Source organism: Eucalyptus grandis, chromosome 7 (assembly GCF_016545825.1).
Source record: "Eucalyptus grandis isolate ANBG69807.140 chromosome 7, ASM1654582v1, whole genome shotgun sequence".
Classification (NCBI taxonomy): Eukaryota; Viridiplantae; Streptophyta; class Magnoliopsida; order Myrtales; family Myrtaceae; genus Eucalyptus; species Eucalyptus grandis.
The window spans coordinates 12,490,954-12,498,809 of NC_052618.1; the positions used below are offsets into that span (position 1 = coordinate 12,490,954).

Consider the following 7,856-nt stretch of genomic DNA (forward strand, 5'->3'; position numbering starts at 1 on the left):
CTGTAAGAACGTTTGAAATAGGTTCGACAGAAAATTTAATGGTGTGACCAAGTTCCGCGTTCAAGTTCTGCGTTGCGGATAGCTTGAATAATCGCTTAGGATATGCAGTTTATTAGTGCGTAGATATCGTTTTATCGATGAATAGCATAATTTAGTCAGGTTGTTAGTTAGAGAGTAGTGTATTACTTGGTTTCGATATCATTTTCGATTAATTGATCGGAATACGAGTGCGTTGGCTCAAGTAACCACCATAGGTTGATTTTTGGCTTTCCCAGGTGAGTGGTGCTATCTCTTCTAAGAATTTGAAAACTCATATTTTCAAAATGATAAATATTTAATATGTTATGAGATATGGGAAAGCACGTTTGTCGTATAAAATTTAGATTGGGCATTTGCTACGTTTTGATATTTGTGAATTGTGTAAGAAATAGTTGGTGGAAAAATATGTTTTGTTTGAGAAACTAAGTTGAGAAATATTATATATTTTGGTTTCACGAAACCTTTTCACAAAAAGCTCTTTGAACATGGGTTATGGAATGTTATGTATATCGATTTGTGAAATTCTTTATGATATACATTTGATTTGATTCGATTTGTAAGACCAATTTATGAGATGAGTCTTGAAATGCTTTGAGAAATATTTTACGAAAAGTATTTCTCACACATGAGTTAAGTTGCGAAAGGTTATGTGGTTGATTGTGAAATATTTTGTGATACATGAAGTAATTTTTGGATTTTTTTGTGGACTGTAGAGGATGTTGTTGTCGATTGGTGTTGATACTCAATATCGTAATGAGTAGGGGTGTGCAACCGGTCCGGGTCAACCCGGTTCCCGGATCGGCCCACCCGGAAAACAGGGTCGGGAACCGGTTCCGATTGAAACCGGTTCCCAAATATCAGACCCTGTTTGAACCGGTTCGGGAATCGGTTCCGAGGGATTACCCACCCGGGAACCGGATCGACCGGACCGGTTTGGGAATTGGTTTGAAGCCCCCAAAACGCACGAGCAAAACCTAATCTGTCTCGTGTCTTTCTCCTTTCCTTTCTATCTCTGCCGAAATCCCGAAATTGCGAAGCACCCAAGCACCGATGCTGCCTCTGCCCCTCTCGTCAGTCGTCACCCCCCTCGCGCTCGCACTACCACCGCCATTTCGCCGGTCATCTAAAGCTCCGCTGACCCCCGCCAAGCTCGCACCTGAGCACCGACGCCGCCTCCGTTCGATCGCCTCATTCCACCTGCTGCTGTTGCCTCGCCGACGCCCCTGACCCGCAAATCTCGCGTCCGCAAATCTCCCCGCTGCCGATCTACCACCGCCCAAACGACACCCCCGCTCGCTCGCCGACACCGCTTGAAGCCGCGTCGATCCTTGCCGCCCTCACCAGCCGCGATACCAGCAGCTCGTCGGGGCCACTCGGGCTGATCTGCGTCGACCCGACGTCGCCGCGTCCCACCGAGCCCCCTGCTGCAGCGCCTCGCCTGCGCTGCCCTCCCCTGCAAAGCCACTGCTGCCCTTGCTGCTGGGTCCTCCTCTGCTCGACGCCCGACATATATGCTCTAAGGTTTACCTCTCTCTTTGCCTGAAATGAAGCTTCTCTATAGCTGTTTCTATTATTTGGATGACATCTTATTTCTGCAATTAAAAAGTACTGGAGAGTTTTGAAAGCTCTTGTTGTTCCTTTGGTTGTTTAGATGTTTATTCCCCTGCATTGTTAGATTCGTTGAAGCATGAGCAAGCTAAAGCATGAGCATGTTTCGGTTCAAAGCACCGTATTTTAGATTGTAGTAGATTATGTGAAATTGCAGTAGCCTATGACCACCGGTTTCTGAATATATTCTTGTTACCCTGACTAATGTGAGTAAATCCTCAGTGATTGCTTTCATTACATGGATGCCTTGAAGAAACTCATGGTTCATTTCAATCCAGACTCTGTGGAAAAACTCTTAGAATCGGATAAGAAGAATTTTGTTCAGCTTTTTTGTTTCAGATGCTACATGTTCCTCTTCATCATATCACTTTAGCACTTGGACCAAGATCTTGAGGGTGGGACTAGTAATTATTGTTCGCGTGTCATAACCTGAATCTGTTATTATGTCAAGTACTATAATATTGTTAACTACATCATATAAAGTATGTTAAATTCATGTAAAAAATTGCCATTCCTACTTGAGGGTTGGAGCATGGACCATGTCGCTTATAATTGGATATCTTGATGCATAGACTTTGGACTTTGGTACCCTGAATTAGCTTTTCTTGGTTATTTTTAGTTTATATTAGCTCACTTCAGATTTGCCGATGACGTTAATCTTACTGAAAATCTCACATGATTTAATAGTATATGTGAATGGACTAACATAATCTAGGGTACCCAATAATTTTCTCATAAAGTTAGGACCTCAAAGGCTGGAGGCACAATCTTTTGCAGTGAGACCCAGGACCTTGGAGCGAGGACTTGAACCCCAAGGTTCAGCCCTTGGAGTCTGCTGTCCCTTGGGTCTTGAGTTTGGCCCCTTGGATCCTGGATCCAAACGATGTGAACGTTCTATGTGGCAGGGGAAATGATTGCAATAAATGAACTTAGATTTGCAAAACGCGGAAATTTTCTCTCTTGAAATTCCAACATAGATTTTTCTATCAATTTCGGAATTATTCGCTCATGATTTATTTTACCAGCCACTATAGCACAAAAGGGCTTTAATTCTCAGTTAAATCGGATAGGATATATCAATAGAATGCCTAATCTAGAGATAGAAAAGCAGCAACAACATGCATTATTTGACACCAAAGATGCATTGTAAGCATGTCTTTCTTGAGCATTCCTCATGCTTCAACTTTGTGGAATCCTAATGTTTTATATATATATATATATATATATATATATATATTTTCAGTTTTCAGTCAATGGATCAAGACCAAAACATATCAATGGAAGTAGAGGGACATGATGAAATGAGTCCACTCATGGAATTGCCATTCCATGGAGCTGATGAAGTGGAATCTGCAACCATGGGCGCGACAAACAAGGTGAGGGTACCTAATTCTCATACTGCTTTGGGTAAAAAGCGAGCTAATCAATCAAATTGTTGGGATCATTTTTCGAGAATTATAGATGAGAAAACATAGAAAACAGTTAAGGTGAAGTGCATTCATTGCGAGATGGATTATGTGTATAATGTTGATCATGGAACCTCTACTATGTGGAAGCACTTGAGAAAGTGCAAAAAGTATTCTCGCACAGATAAAAAGCAAATGTTGTTTGCATCACGTGACAAAAGTGTAGTTGGCGAGGTTGGGAAAACACTACTAGTGATAGTGTCTTAACGACATGGAAGTTTGATCAAGAACGCTGTAGGCATATGCTTGCTCGAATGATTATTATTGATGAGCAGCCATTTTCCATGGTTGAACGTGTTGGTTTTCGGGATTTTGTTACTGAATTGCAACCTCTTTTCCATCATCTTTCACGATTTACAATGGCAAGAGATTGTATGAAGTTATATTTGAGTGAAAGAACTTGTTTGAAAGCTTACTTTGGTAAGCTTAAATCTAGGATTGCACTCACAACGGATATGTGGAGTTCCATTCAAAACTTGAACTATTTGTGTCTTACTGCACATTATATTGATGAAAATTGGCAGTTGCAAAAAAAAGAATAATCAATTTTGTGATGATGCATAGTCACAAGGGTAAGGAGATTGGTAAAATGGTGGGGAAATGCATTTATGATTGGGGAATAGAAAGGAAGGTGTCCATAATAACAGTGGATAATGCAAGTTCAAATGATGTGCCTGTTAGTTATTTGAAAGAAAAATTTTCAAAAGAAGGATTTTTGATTTTGAATGGTGATGCTTTACATATGAGATGCACTACTCATATACTTAACTTGATAGTAAGAGACGGATTGAATGAGGTGCGTGATTCTATTGCACGCATCCGAAACATGGTTAGGTATGTAAGGAGTTCTCCGGCTAGAGCTAAGACATTCAAAGGTTGCATTGAGAGTGAAAGGATTGCATACAATGGTTCGGTCTGTCTTGATGTTGCCACTAGATGGAACTCTACTTATATGATGCTAGACACCGCCATAAAGTTCAAGAAAGCTTTTAAAAGAATGGAAGAAGAAGATTTATATTTCTTAAGGGAAATTGACAATGATCCTCCTGAAGATGAAGATTAGGAAAATGCCATCATTATTTCTAAATTTCTGAGACGATTTTATGATGCAACCAAAAGGATGTCTGGTAGTTCATATGTTACTTCAAATCATTATTTTGAGGAGATAGCTAAGTTGTACAAGTATTTGAATAATGCGGCGAATTCTTTAGACCCAAAGCTTCAAGCTATGGGTTTAAAAATGAAAGAGAAGTTTGACAAGTATTATGGGAGTTTGGATAAAGTTAATATGATGGCATTGATTGCGTTTGCATTGGATCCTACAAAGAAGTTGAACTATGTAAAGTTCTGTTTTGAACAAATCTATGATGATGAAGCAAAAATTGATGAGATGCATGATAAGGTGAAGGTCGCCTTGGAGAATTTGTATAAATCTTATGAGCGATCTTTTGTTGGCTCTTCTAGTAAAGGAAAATTTGGTGATTCAAGTGTGAGTAACAATAGTAGTGCTTCTAATGTTGATATTGATGACAATGATTGTGAATTCGATGCTTGGCACAAAAGCTTTCTCCATGCGAAGAAAAAAGTATTGGATGAAAACAAATCTGAGCTTGATCGGTATCTTGAAGCTGAAAGTGAAGATATCCTTAATATTGATCTTTTGATGTGGTGGAAGACTACTGGGTCAAAGTATGAAATCGTATCTTTGATGGCTTGAGATGTTTTGTCTATTCCCGTGACTACAGTTGCTTCGTAGTCGGCTTTTAGTACATCGGGACGTGTACTTGATGGCTTTCGAAGTTCTTTGACTCCTAGAGTGGTGGAAGGTTTAATTTGTACTCAAGATTGGTTAAGAGTTGTTCGCGTGCCAATTAATGTTGAAGAGTGCATCGAGAATGCGGAACAATTTGAGGCGGGTAAGTTATATATATTTCTTTGTATTTTGTAATTCATTCGTATAACTATCTATTAAGTGCATGCCTTATTTAATCTCTCTTTTTTTTTTCTTTTTTCTTTTTTATAGATTTGGATTGTCTTACCAAGGACATTATCATTGGAAAATAAACTTCATTTTGTCGAAACTCCAATTTTGTGGTAAGTAAATAGACTTTATTAAATCCTAGAGTATGGATTCTTGTTGATTTTTCTTTATATATGAATTTTAGGTTTTTGTTAGAGATTTTGTACCACGTGGAACGCAAGGCCGAAGAAGGAGAAGAAGATCGAGCACATGAAGGACAAGGTTGATATGTGATCAGCCAAAAATTGTATTACAACTAGTTAATTGGCTAAATTGCTAGCTTGTATATTACTGGAATATGAGAAACTCGATGTATTTTGTGGGATATGGGGATGCGAGATGGTCGAATTATATACTTGGTTGTTTTCTTCAAGGGGAGTCCAAATTTTATACATGTTCCCAATGAGTTTGGTCGAAGGATGTGCTTGGTCCGGCCTTTTTGTTTCAGCAGATAACTTATCTAGACTTGCTTTTCTAAGGTTAATTTTTATGCAAAACAGGGTCCAATGAAAACAGGGTCAACCCTGTTCCCAGACCAGAAAAACAGGGTGGGCCGGGAACAGGGTCCAATGAAAACAGGGTAGGGAACATGGTCCAAAAAAGGAGAACCGGTTATAACGGGGGTAGGGAACGGGGGTCAGTCTAGACCCTACCCACCCTGGACCTGCTCACCCCTAGTAATGAGCCCAGTGAGGGACTTGTGGGTATGCGCATATTAGTCTAAAATATCTTTGTGGGTAGAGTCATCTGTTAATAATAGGTTAAGACCTTGCTAAGTGGGGAATCTTGGTTGCCTTGTCACTAGGCATTGTGTCATGACCATGTTTGATATTGAGCAAAGGATTAGTCAATGGAGTAGACCGTTGACATATGATATGAGTTTGATCAATGAAGTGGACCATTGACTTGTGATTGAGTTTAGTCAATGAAATGGACTATCAATGTGTAATTTGAAATTAGTCGATGGAATGTAATATCAATGTGTGATTTCAATAGACCATTGATATGTGACATGAGATTAACCAATGGAATTGACCATTGGTGTGTGAATTAATAAGATTAATCAATGGATTAGACAGTTGATGGTTGTTTTGATATTATTGTGAAATGAATATTTATGTGCTATGTTGAAACATATGTAACTTATTCTCTTAATTTATATTTGCTATATTTTGGATTTGAGTTAAAAAAGTTGTGGTTTGGTTTGTAAATATGTATAGTGAGTGCTTGATTTGCTTAAAAGAGATGCACTACTCACTGAGCTGTAATTGCTCACCTCTCTATTTTCTGATTTTTTTACGTTCCTCAGCTAGTGAAGAGTAACACGAGAGCAATAGCGATGACATGACTTATGAGAATTGGATTTTTGGGAGTTATGAGGCTATGTCCTTTGGATGGAAGGATGGCTGTCTCATCCCCCATACATGATGGTTTGGGGTGTGACATCTTGTGATACCAAAGCTTAGGTTATGATCTTATGGGTGTAGATTTTATGGGATGTTGTGAGGTTGTATGTTAGTTTATAACTCGTCAGTCTTTTGTTGGGTATTTAGATGCATGCTTCTTTTAGTATAAGTTATCACCAATTTTGATTTAGAGAGGCATGTTTTGCCTTGCAAAGGATAATGAAGGCAAGCAAACTATTATGTTTGATATCAATAATGTATCTTAAGGTTCTCGAGGAGAGGTTTTGGCTAGAAAATAAAGAGGTTCATCATGATCTGAGTTTTGACTCTCATGAAGCAGAGAAAGCTAGATAAGGAATTATGTTAGCAAAGATATTAAATTTGAGGTTGAGGTGAGTGCCTTGATGCTTATGGGTGTGGAACACTTTGCAAATGCTATAAAGGTCACTACGGGCTTGAAAGGTCATAATGTGGTGATTGCTCCAAAGGTGATAAAGGGCATTGTCGCGACCTAAATTTCAGGTGCACCACCTAGAGTTTAGGCTAATGGACTACTAAGTTTAGACTTAGCTCGGGCTCCCCAAGCCCATACCAATTCGCGACTTAGGTTCAAATTTTTTTAAATGAATTATATCTAGAAGTCGCCACTAATCAGTTTGTGATAGGTCGATTAGACACCTAAGTAAAATAATGAGAGTATTATTTTACTCCTACAAACTAGAGATTCTGGGTACGGGAACTTGGTTACACTAGATTTCTCTAATGCCCTTTCGGTACCATTCTTTTCATTTTCAAAAATGATTTTGCAGGCAGCTTGGATTTATTTTAACATAAATTACTATCATGTCAAAATGTGATCACACGGGTACTTAATTATTATTAAATAAATAAAATAAATTGCATCAAAATAAATAAACACACAAAGAAAACAATTTTTGGGTTTTTTTAATCTCAAAATTAAATAATGCATTTTAACTACATGATCTAATTTTACTAACAAGCTATTTCTAATTAAGTGAACCTAACATGCAAACTAATTGAGAATCACCTAATATTTTTATTTTTTTATTAAAATTCGGAATTAATAAAAACCTTAATTAAACTATCTAAAATGAATAATTTTCTAACCTAGTTTAGGGATTATTTTGATTTAAACCCTATCCTATTTTAGAAAATTTTTTTTTTAAGAAAAATCAAATTATTAAAATGTGCAAACATTATTTAAGAGTCTATCTATAAAAAAAATAAAATTCAATCCTAATATATTCCAAAAATTATCTAGAAGTGCAAACCTAAAGAAAATGCAATCCTAATTTA

General features: G+C 37.8%; 1 long non-coding RNA gene across 1 annotated transcript; it reads left to right on the forward strand.

Moving 5' to 3' along the window:
* The first annotated feature begins 4,903 nt into the window (after nt 1–4,903).
* Nucleotides 4,904–5,746, forward strand: LOC120295373. Its single transcript, XR_005552733.1, has 3 exons — nt 4,904–5,029; nt 5,137–5,207; nt 5,290–5,746. It is a non-coding gene; the product is annotated as an uncharacterized LOC120295373 (long non-coding RNA).
* Nucleotides 5,747–7,856: the final 2,110 nt, after the last annotated feature.